The sequence below is a fragment of the Penaeus vannamei genome, chromosome 30 (genome assembly GCF_042767895.1).
Source record: "Penaeus vannamei isolate JL-2024 chromosome 30, ASM4276789v1, whole genome shotgun sequence".
Classification (NCBI taxonomy): Eukaryota; Metazoa; Arthropoda; class Malacostraca; order Decapoda; family Penaeidae; genus Penaeus; species Penaeus vannamei.
In genome coordinates this window covers 25,346,993-25,356,992 of record NC_091578.1, presented here as the reverse complement: position 1 = coordinate 25,356,992, position 10,000 = coordinate 25,346,993, and the positions used below count along the sequence as shown (strand labels likewise).

Sequence of the window (10,000 nt, the reverse complement as noted above, 5' to 3'; positions counted from 1 at the left end):
TGGTGTCAATGGGAAGGGGAGAGGGAGGGAAGGGGGGAGGGAGGAAGAGGAAAAAAAACATGAAATTAGTAATTGTATGTTAACTAGTATCCTTATATATGTATATGCAAACTTGTTATCTATTCATCTATCCATCTATCTATCTATCTATATCTAGTTATCTATATCGTTTTTTTTTTTTTAGGTGTTTAAAGTGTATTTATACCTTCAATACTTACCAAAGTCTAAATTGATAATACACTATATATAGTTAACCGACCAACATATCACTAATACACATGCACCTTATGGAGTTATGTGTGTGTGTGTATGTCTACGTATGCGTATGCGTGTGCGTGTGCAAGGTCTCTATAACTTCCACAGACCTTGTGTGTGTGTGTGTGTGTGTGTGTGTGTGTGTGTGTGTGTGTGTGTGTGTGTGTGTGTGTGTGTGTGTGTGTGTGTGTGTGTGTGTGTGTGTGTGTGTGTGTGTGTGCGTGCGTGTGTGTGTGTGTGTGCGCGTACGAGTGTGTGTGTGTGTGTGCGCGTACGTGTGTGTGTGTGTGTGTGTGTGTGTGTGTGTGTGTGTGTGTGTGTGTGTGTGTGTGTGTGTGTGTGTGTGTGTGTGTGTGTGTGTGTGTAGCGTAGACGTGTCCGCCTCTCGGTCAAATTGGTGTGCTTATGTGGTTTTTATCATTATGGCTATTACCATTATCTTCATTTCCCATGAGAACGCGAAACTGTTTTAGCATTCAAGGCCGCATTATAACTGTAACCCTAAGATAAAAAGACGGATATCCGCTACAATTCTGTAATTCTAAGAAAGAAGGAAAGAAAAGAGAGAGAGAGAGAGAGAGAGAGAGAGAGAGAGAGAGAGAGAGAGAGAGAGAGAGAGAGAGAGAGAGAGAGAGAGAGAGAGAGAGAGAGAGAGAACAGGATAGCGTCGGTCAAAAGGCCTGGCAACGATTACCTAACGGACGGGAAAGGTTTTGTGTGCATTTGGCAACACCTGCTGAATACCACTAAGTTTACACAAAAGACGTTTGGTGAGAAAATCTTGAGAGAAAATTAGTATGATTCTCACAAAATATGATAATACTTGGAAGATATCGTTTTTTCTTTCAGTTTCCTTATTTATGAACGAACAAATCGATGTTTTCGACTGAATGAGATACTCAAATGCAGACAAAATATATATATCGGTTATGAGCGACGACAACAAATCCACTTCTTATGAAAGACTGGGAAAAAAAACGCTCAAAGACATACAAACAATCGGAGTGAAGCGTTAACAGAATTCGAATCGCATTCAAAACATTAAAATCACGCCAGACAAGGATTCGAACCCGTGAAGCGAAACGTTAAGCCAAGATTCGACCAGATAACACAAGCTCATACACCTACAATATAATTCCTATGGACGTCCAATATATATAAATTTTCTATTCATACTTTTCCCTCGATTACTGTCTCACAAACGTCCAAGAAGTATTCAATTCCTCATTTATACTTTTCCCTTGGATGTACGATCGCACACACGTCCCAAATATCATTCATTCTTCACTCACATACTTATTCCTCGCCTACGACCAGATCACACAAGCGTCCAAAAAATATTCATTCTTCACTCACACTTTTTCATCGCGTTCTATCTCCCAGAAGTTCAAAATTATTGAATTCTTTATTCATACTTTTTCCTCAAACCGTTTAACTTTAATTTCTGAGTTCCTGTTCACGTGCGACCTTCAACGGAGGACTTATTCTAGCTGCAGCAAGTTAAAAGTGATTGACGTTTTCGTAAAGTGAGTGAGGGAGGGAGGAAGGAAGGGAGAAAAGAGGGAGGGAGGAAGGAAAGGAGAAAAGAGGGAGGGAGGAAGGAAAGGAGAAAAGAGGGAGGGAGGAAGGGAGAAGAGTGAGTGAGGGAGGGGGAGAGAGGAGAGTGAGTGAGGGAGGGAGAGAGAGGAGAGTGAGGGAGGGAGGGGGAGAGAGGAGAGTGAGGGAGGGAGGGGGAGAGAGGGAGAGTGAGGGAGGGAGAGGGGGAGAGAGGAGAGGGAGAGGAGAGGGAGGAGAGAGAGAGGAGAGTGAGGGAGGGAAGGGAGAGAGAGAGGAGGGAGAGGGAAAGGGGAAGGGAGTGAGAGGAGAGGGAGGAGAAGGGAGTGAGAGGGAGGAAGGGAGGGGGAGAGAGGGAGAGAGAGGGAGGAGGGAGGGTGAGGGGAGGGGGAGAGAGGAGGAGGAGGGAGAGAGGGGTGAGAGAGAGGAGAGGGAGGGTGAGAGAGGGAGAGAGGAGAGGGAGGGAGGGGAGACAGAAGACAGGGAGGAAGAGAGAGGAAAGGGGAAGGGGTAGAGAGATAAGGGAGGGGGAGAGGGAGAGAGGGGGAGGGGAAAAGAGGAGAGGGAGGGAGGCGAGGAGAGAAGGAAGGTAGAAAGGATGGAAGGATGGAAGGAAGGAAGGAGGGGTGTGGGAGGACAGGAGAAAGAAAGTAAAAAGTACGGAAGGAGGGATAGGGAGAGAGAGAAAGGGGGAGAGAAGGAGGAGGAAGGAGAGAGGGAAAGGAAAAGAAGGAAGGAAGGAGAGAGGGAAAGGAAAAAGGAGAAGGAAGGAAGGAGAGAGGGAAAGGAAAAGGAGGAGGAAGGAAGGAAGGAAGGAGAGAGGGAAAGGGAAACGAGGAAGGAAGGAAGGAGAGGGAAAGGAAAAGGGAGAAGGAAGGAGAGAGGAAAGGAAAAGGAGAAGGAAGGAGAGAGAGGGAAAGGAAAAGGAGAAGGAAGGAAGGAAGGAAGGAGAGAGGGAAAGGAAAAGGAGAAGGAAGGAAGGAAGGAAGGAAGGAGGAGGGAGTGGGAATGGAGAGAGAGAGAGAGAGAGAGAGTAAATTAGGGCATAGAGAGAGAGAGAGAGAGAGAGAGAGAGAGAGAGAGAGAGAGAGAGAGAGAGAGAGAGAGGGGGGGGTTGTAGACGGTCGTTCTACTGCATATAATCTTTTACAACGTACCATGTATTAAAACACTTGACACGCCCGCACGCACAAACTTCAAAGGGATGCGACGGACATAATACACACTAGATTCTCTTAAAAATCACCAATAAAAACCAAAACCTACCCCTTACATTATTTCCCGCCCAGACAGACAAATACAGAATGACCGCAAGGAATCTCACGCCATGCAAGCGCGGCGCCGGCCTGGGAACGCACCGGAAAGCCCAGCGCAGCGGTGTGTGCGCTCTCGAGGAGGGTTATGAATGAAGGCTTTTTTGGCTGGGTGAGTGGGGCTAAGTTCTCTCTTATAATGGGAGACGTACATATATATACATGTAGCTACACCCACGCACTGATACGCATGAATGCGCGCGTGCTCACACGCGAACACACACAAACATACATCTACTTACACATACACCACTCTCTCTCTCTCTCTCTCTCTCTCTCTCCCTCTCCTTCTCCTCCTTCTCCCTCTCCTTTTTCTTCTCCCTCTCCCTCCCCTCCTTCTTCTTCTTCTCTCTATCCCTCAACACAAAGATCCTGACAACTTCCTAGCTGGTTCTGGTTCCGCGCAGCCTGTCAATGGCCGCCTTATTAAAACAGAATTGCAGCGACGACGCACCCCGGGCCAGCTAGTACCCGGCACAGAAGAAACGTCGACCCCCACGGAAGGCGATCGGCATGCAAAACCAGGCATGTTGCAGCAATGATGCAAAAGCAAGGTGACCCACATGGCAGGAGACGCGCACTTCTCCGCGCGTGCGTTCGTTGACAATGAAGCTCGGCACATGCTCAGGAGGATCGGATCCCCCTCATGCATTCCAAAAAGTCTGATTCGTACCCGGGATGGTATTTCACCTGACGTGATACGGTTATCGAAAATTTTGTATTTTTTTAGACACACCTGCGATATCGTAAAATGGTGTTGTTCCTAAAGTCAATAACAAAGCAAAGTTCCAAACAAACGGCTTCTCTCAAACACATATACAGCTACAAACACACTTGCGTTATGCTCTAACGTCAATAAACATTCGGTGAAACACACATCTTCCCTATTGGCAATATTGTTCCTTATTCCCTTTGGTTCCTTTTGCTTCGCTAATATTGCTTTACTCACAATGCCACGCACACAAATACCACATACGCAAAAAAGAAGAGAAAACAAAAGCAACACGCATCCACACAAAACCACTCCCTCATACACACTCCCATGTACTCCCTCCTAAACCACAAACCACTTGATGCTCACACCTTACTCTTTATATTCAACACCATCTCACGTTTCCCGCGCACCTCCACGGCGGAACACTTCTCTCTTTCATTTAAATATCGAATTTAACAGCAAAACAATCAAACATGAACGGATATGCCTGTTCTCCCGCGGGCAGTCTTTGAGGATGCCATTCTAAAACTCTTAAATCTTTCCTAAGAGAACAATGGACTTTCAATGAAATATCGCGTAAATGAAATTGTATTCGCGTCGAAAAGATTTTTTGAAAAGGCAAACCTGAGACGGATTCGAAGCAAAGTGTCCGAAACCTGAAGACGAACCCGACAAAGAAACACTCCTTTTCGTCAACACCATAAACTTTATCACGTTCAATCCTATCTGGAATTTCTTATCTGCGTGGCTAAATCCGCTAATCGTAATCCTTTCTCAAGGGATTAAGTGTGACACCGTGAGACAGCGCCTTTGACATCGAAAACCGCTGGAAAATTTAATACTGAGATTTGCTTTTAGTAATCTGCACTTCCGGAATCTTTCGCGGGAGGGAAAAACACAGCCAGCGGTGATATCCAGCCAACCATCCATAAAAGGCTCAGTCTTTCACTTTAAATAATTGCCTCTTCTCTTCTCTTTCCCTCTCTTTCACACACACGCACATAAAAGAGAGAGAGAAAGAGAAAGAAAAAGGATGAGACTAAGACTGAAACAGAGGGAGGGAGAGAGAGAGAAAGAGATAGAGAGAAACAGAGAGAGAGAGAGAGAGAGAGAGAGAGAGAGAGAGAGAGAGAGAGAGAGAGAGAGAGAGCGAGAGAGAGAGCGAGAGAGAGAGAGAGGGAAGAGAGAGCAGAGAGAGAGAGAGAGAGAGAGAGAGAGAGAGAGAGAGAGAGAGAGAGAGAGAGAGAGAGGGAGAGAGGGGGAGAGACAGAGAGGGAGAAAGGAGGAGAGAGAGAGACGGAGAGAGAGACGGAGAGAGAGAGAGAGACGGAGAGAGAGAGAGACGGAGAGAGAGAGAGAGAGAGAGAGAGAGAGAGAGAGAGGGAGAGAGAGAGAGAGAGAGAGAGAGAGAGAGAGAGAGAGAGACGAGAGAGAGAGAGAGAGACGGAGAGAGAGAGAGAGAGAGAGAGAGAGAGAGAGAGAGAGAGAGAGAGAGAGAGAGACGAGAGAGAGAGAGAGAGAGAGAGAGAGAGACAGAGAGAAGAGAGAGGCGGAGAGAGAGAGAGAGGCGGAGAGAGAGAAAGAGCCGGACGAGGAGAGAGAGAGAGAGAAAGAGAGAGAGAGAGAGAGAGAGAGAGAGAGAGAGAGAGAGAGAGAGAGAGAGAGAGAGCAGAGAGAGAGAGAGAGTGACGGGGAGAGAGAGAGAGTGACGGGGAGAGAGAGAGTGACAGACAGGAGAGAGAGAGAGAGGACGGAGAGAGAGAAGAGAGAGAGAGAGAGAGAGAGAGAGAGAGAGAGAGAGAGAGAGAGAGAGAGAGAGAGAGAGAGAGAGAGAGAGAGAGAGAGAGAGAGCGAGAGAGAGAGAGAGAAGGCGAGAGGAGAGAGCGAGAGAGAGAGACAGAGACGGAGAGAGACGGAGAGAGAGAGAGAAGAAAGAGAGAGAGAGAGAGAGAGAGAGAGAGGGAGAGAGAGAGAGAGAGAGAGAGAGAGAGAGAGAGAGAGAGAGAGAGAGAGAGAGAGAGATGCCAATCCGGATAAAATCCCAAATCCTGTCATCATCATTACAAGGAGTGGTGGCCAAGAAACTTCCCGTTATATGGCGAAAAACGGTTTACATAACGACTTTAACGTAAGCAATAACACGCAACACGTTTTTGCTGTTGGTTGTCATTACATAACACAAACGCCAGAAAAATGATGTTTCATGCCACGTGAAAAATACTATTAAAAACAAAATTTTGGCGGAATGAATGACAAATGTACGTCTTGCATCTGTTACTAACCTTCCTGGATATCCGCTTCACAGAGTGCTTGACAAATAACACTTAATTCATTCTTTTTCCATTATTCATCTCCCAAACTAACAGTTCTGACGTGGACAGACTCATTGAGAATCTCGCTGCGTTATGAAGACTGGGTCACTACATAGCAATTTAACGACGCAATGTACATTTGATTCGATTCTAGGTTTTTTTCTCTTTTTTTCCACATTCCTTTGAAACTGCTATGATAATGTCACGTGTTTATGCGGAAGAGCATGTCTAACTTTGCTTTTAACAGATTATGTTATTATGCAATATGTCTAAGATGCATTTCTTGCCATACAGGTATATATTTATTATAACCTATCGGAAAAGAACAAACAATTCACAACTCTTTGTTTGTTTTCATTGTGTTACTAGATTACACATATCTTATGAATTATTCGTGACTTTAAATGGTTATTACAAATAAAAAAAATGAAACGGCATTTAAATCAAACACCATCAACGTTGTATAAAAGTTGCCACAAGTACACAGCTTAGTTTGTGTTAAGTTCTTTGTTTCCATTCATTCAGTGATTAAAACTAGTTCAAAATTTATATCGAAAAAACAACAACTGAGAAATAGATGACATTAACACCAAAAGTCATTTCCATGGAGACTATATAAACAAATAATAAAAAAAGAAAATTGAAGATGGCACAAGTTTATCTTTAAATATCTATTTACGACAGCCGCCACCAGCAATTTACACAACATAACAAAATATGGAAAAAAATAAAAACAGACATGACCAACGCATAGGTCACTGACCGAAGGACGCTAAACGAAAGAATGAGAAAGCTTTGGGTAAATATATGCGACTGTGTCTATTTATTCTTCTATTTCCCAATGCATAGCATACAAATGTAAATAAAAGCAAATGTTAGAATGTAATTTGGCAAAGTAGATGTGTAAACGATAGATAATACAGCAATAAATGTCTAAAAACGTAGAAAACGGGTGTCACTGACATGAGTAAGCAAACTAAATGAAATGGGAAAGGGAGGGAGTGGGAGCGGTGGAAGAGGGAGAAAATGATCAGCAGAGAGAGGGAGGCAGGGGGGGGAGAGGACAGACGGAGAGAGGGAGGCAGGGGGGGGGAGAGGACAGATGGAGAGAGGGAGAGGAGAGGTGAGAAGAGAAGAGAAAAGAGAAGAAAAGGGAAAAGGAGAGGAGAGGAGAGGAGAGGAGAGGAGAGGAGAGGAGAGGAGAGGAGAGGAGAGGAGAGGAGAGGAGAGGAGAGGAGAGGAGAGGAGAGGAGAGGAGAGGAGAGGAGAGGAGAGGAGAGGAGAGGAGAGGAGAGGAGAGGAGAGGAGAGGAGAGGAGAGGAGAGGAAAGGAGAAGGAGAAGGAGAGAAGAGAAGAAGAAAAGGGGAGAGAAGAGAAGAAGAAAAGAGAAACAGAAGAAAAGGGGAGAGAAGAGAAGAAAAAGGGAGAGGAGAGAAGACAGGAGAAGAAGAAGAAAATGGGAGGAGAGAAGAGAAGAAGAAAAGGGGAGAGAAGAGAAGAAGAAAAGAGAAACAGAAGAAAAGGGGAGAGAAGAGAAGAAAAAGGGAGAGGAGAGAAGACAGGAGAAGAAGAAGAAAATGGGAGGAGAGGAGAGAAGAGAAGGAGAAGAAAAGGGGAGAGGAGAGCAGAGCAGAGAAGAGAAGAGAGAAAAGAGGAGAGAACTAGGGAGTATATCTATCAACAACTTACACAGGCACCAAACAGGATGAGGGCAAGATGGTTGAGAAAAAAAATATATGAATGGGCTGATGATGAATGCCTCTGTGGACCCTTTTTACAAACATGCGGGATATGATTCAGCAGCTGCAGCCCGTGTGAATGGTGACAAAAGGGATGGGATGAATGGCCGGGAGAATTTATGTATCTTCTTCGTATGCTGTTCAGAAGAGTGTTAGAGTGACTCATGAGTAAGAGACAGCTTTCTCTGCTCTGTTGGATGTCTGTCTTTTTCCATTCTGTTTCCATATCACACAAAGGAATGATTATCTATGATTCCCCTTTGCTTTAGTCTGAGAAAATTACCATTAAGATGAAATCAGACTCTCTTTACAACCCTCTAAGTTTTTCTGTCTGTGGCCCTCCCTTTTCTCTTCCCTTTTTTTAAGGGAATATTTACCTAATAGCCTTTCTTCACTTGTTTTATAAATGCCTCTTTACCTTTCTGGCAGAAAGCGATTTCTGTAAAATGTCCCCATTGCTTTCCTAATCTCTTTTGCAACCAGTAACAATACCTTACATACCCTCCTTTCTGTCTCAACACCACCTACTTTCAAAACTTTTAAACTCCCATGACTTTTAAAGGTGTATATTTAACAGTATTTTAATTATCCTCCTTCACTTTTGTCTCTCCCTTTTCAATTCCTCCAAATCCTTCCCCCCTTCTGCTTTTTCTGCCTCTATCACTTTCTGCAATTACTTTATTCTCCTAATCCTTTGAATTTGTACCCACTTCTTACCTCTCCTCTCCTCTTCCTTGCTCCACCTCCACCGTCTCTTGCCTCTGCTCCATCTCTTCTTTTCTCTGCTTTCTTACCCTCTCCCTTCCCCCTGTACCTTCTCCTTTTCCTCATTGTTTTGCCTCCTCCCCCACATCTTCATCCTTCTTCTTCCTCTCGACCTCCTACATTTCCGTTTCTCCAACTTGACCTCATTCTCATACTCCTTTTACTTTGTAAATGGATTGCCATAACACAAAGGTGAAGGGCATACTGACCAACTTCATGGAATCTGTCTCACACACTTCAATTTCCATGAGGAGTTAACCCCACCTTTCACCTACATCCTGTATATGCCATGATGATAATCTCATAAAAAAGAGATCCTATCTCCATTTCTTTGTCTCTGCTGCTTTCTATAACTATCTTTGTGTTACCTTTTTGTTATTCTTTCATGTCCCCTTCATTATTTGTGTCTTGTTTATGATAATTCCAGATTGCAACATCTCATCACCACTCCTTACAGAAATTACTAATGAATATTAGCCCATGAATTTTTATTTATAGTAATAAGATTCATGTATCTAGATAAATAAACATGTTTGCTTGCTTTCTATTCTTTTTCCATATTCATCTATTTATTTATCAACACATCTTTTGTGGAGGAGGATGTTATTTTAGTTCCTTGCAATAACAGAGGGTCTAACTGTAAACATTAACTTTTTCCTTCTAACACCTATCATAAGATGTTACCAACTTTCATGTAAACAAAATTATTTTGGTGTAGCTAATTTATATGGTTAAAGTTACTTTCTAGTATGGAAAATATGTATCTATCAAATAGATAAAATGACATAAATAATAATAATGAGTTGCACTATAGTAAATGAAGTGGAGACATAAGTGAGAATGATTAATATATATAAAAAAGAGAGAGGTTAGCCTCCACAAACCTCTTGGAAAATGACTCATGTATTGTCATGAATTTATCTACATCCTGTGTGATACCTGAATGAGTCACCTAAATTAATATGCCCATATTCTTCATTTCATTTCTATTCATTATCTTCAAATCATTCCCATCTTGTAACCACCATGTAAGACACACACTTGAGAATTAACCTTCATATTATAAAGAAATGCCCCAATGCAAGAAAACCAAACAAGGCACTGTCTAAACGATGTGCATATCAGATCTCTCATCTGAGTGTAACAAGTCTACGGAAATGTGTAATCTTTACTGTGAAATTTATTTAGAACAGGCAAAACAACATACCCTTCTTTGTATAAACATAGAGCAAACAAACTGAACAATGACTTTCCATACCTGTAAGCCTCCATTTCTAAAGACATCAATGTAGCTCAAAACTCATATCAAGTGAAGCAACACAAGATCTGAACAGAATATATATGCAA

General features: G+C 43.2%; 1 protein-coding gene across 16 annotated transcripts in view; it reads right to left on the bottom strand.

Annotated features, from left to right (window-relative positions):
• RhoGAP71E (Rho GTPase activating protein at 71E) overlaps window positions 1-10,000 on the bottom strand; it is a 101,804-nt gene that overhangs the window by 70,539 nt on the left and 21,265 nt on the right. For 2 of the 16 annotated variants that reach the window (XM_070143227.1, XM_070143224.1), the window contains exon 1: window positions 9,912-10,000. This exon is cut by the window's right edge. The exons of the other annotated variants lie outside the window; for them this stretch is intronic. The gene's annotated coding sequence lies outside the window, so the exon portion shown is untranslated. The remainder of the gene's footprint in view (window positions 1-9,911) is intronic. 16 annotated transcript variants of the gene reach the window in all.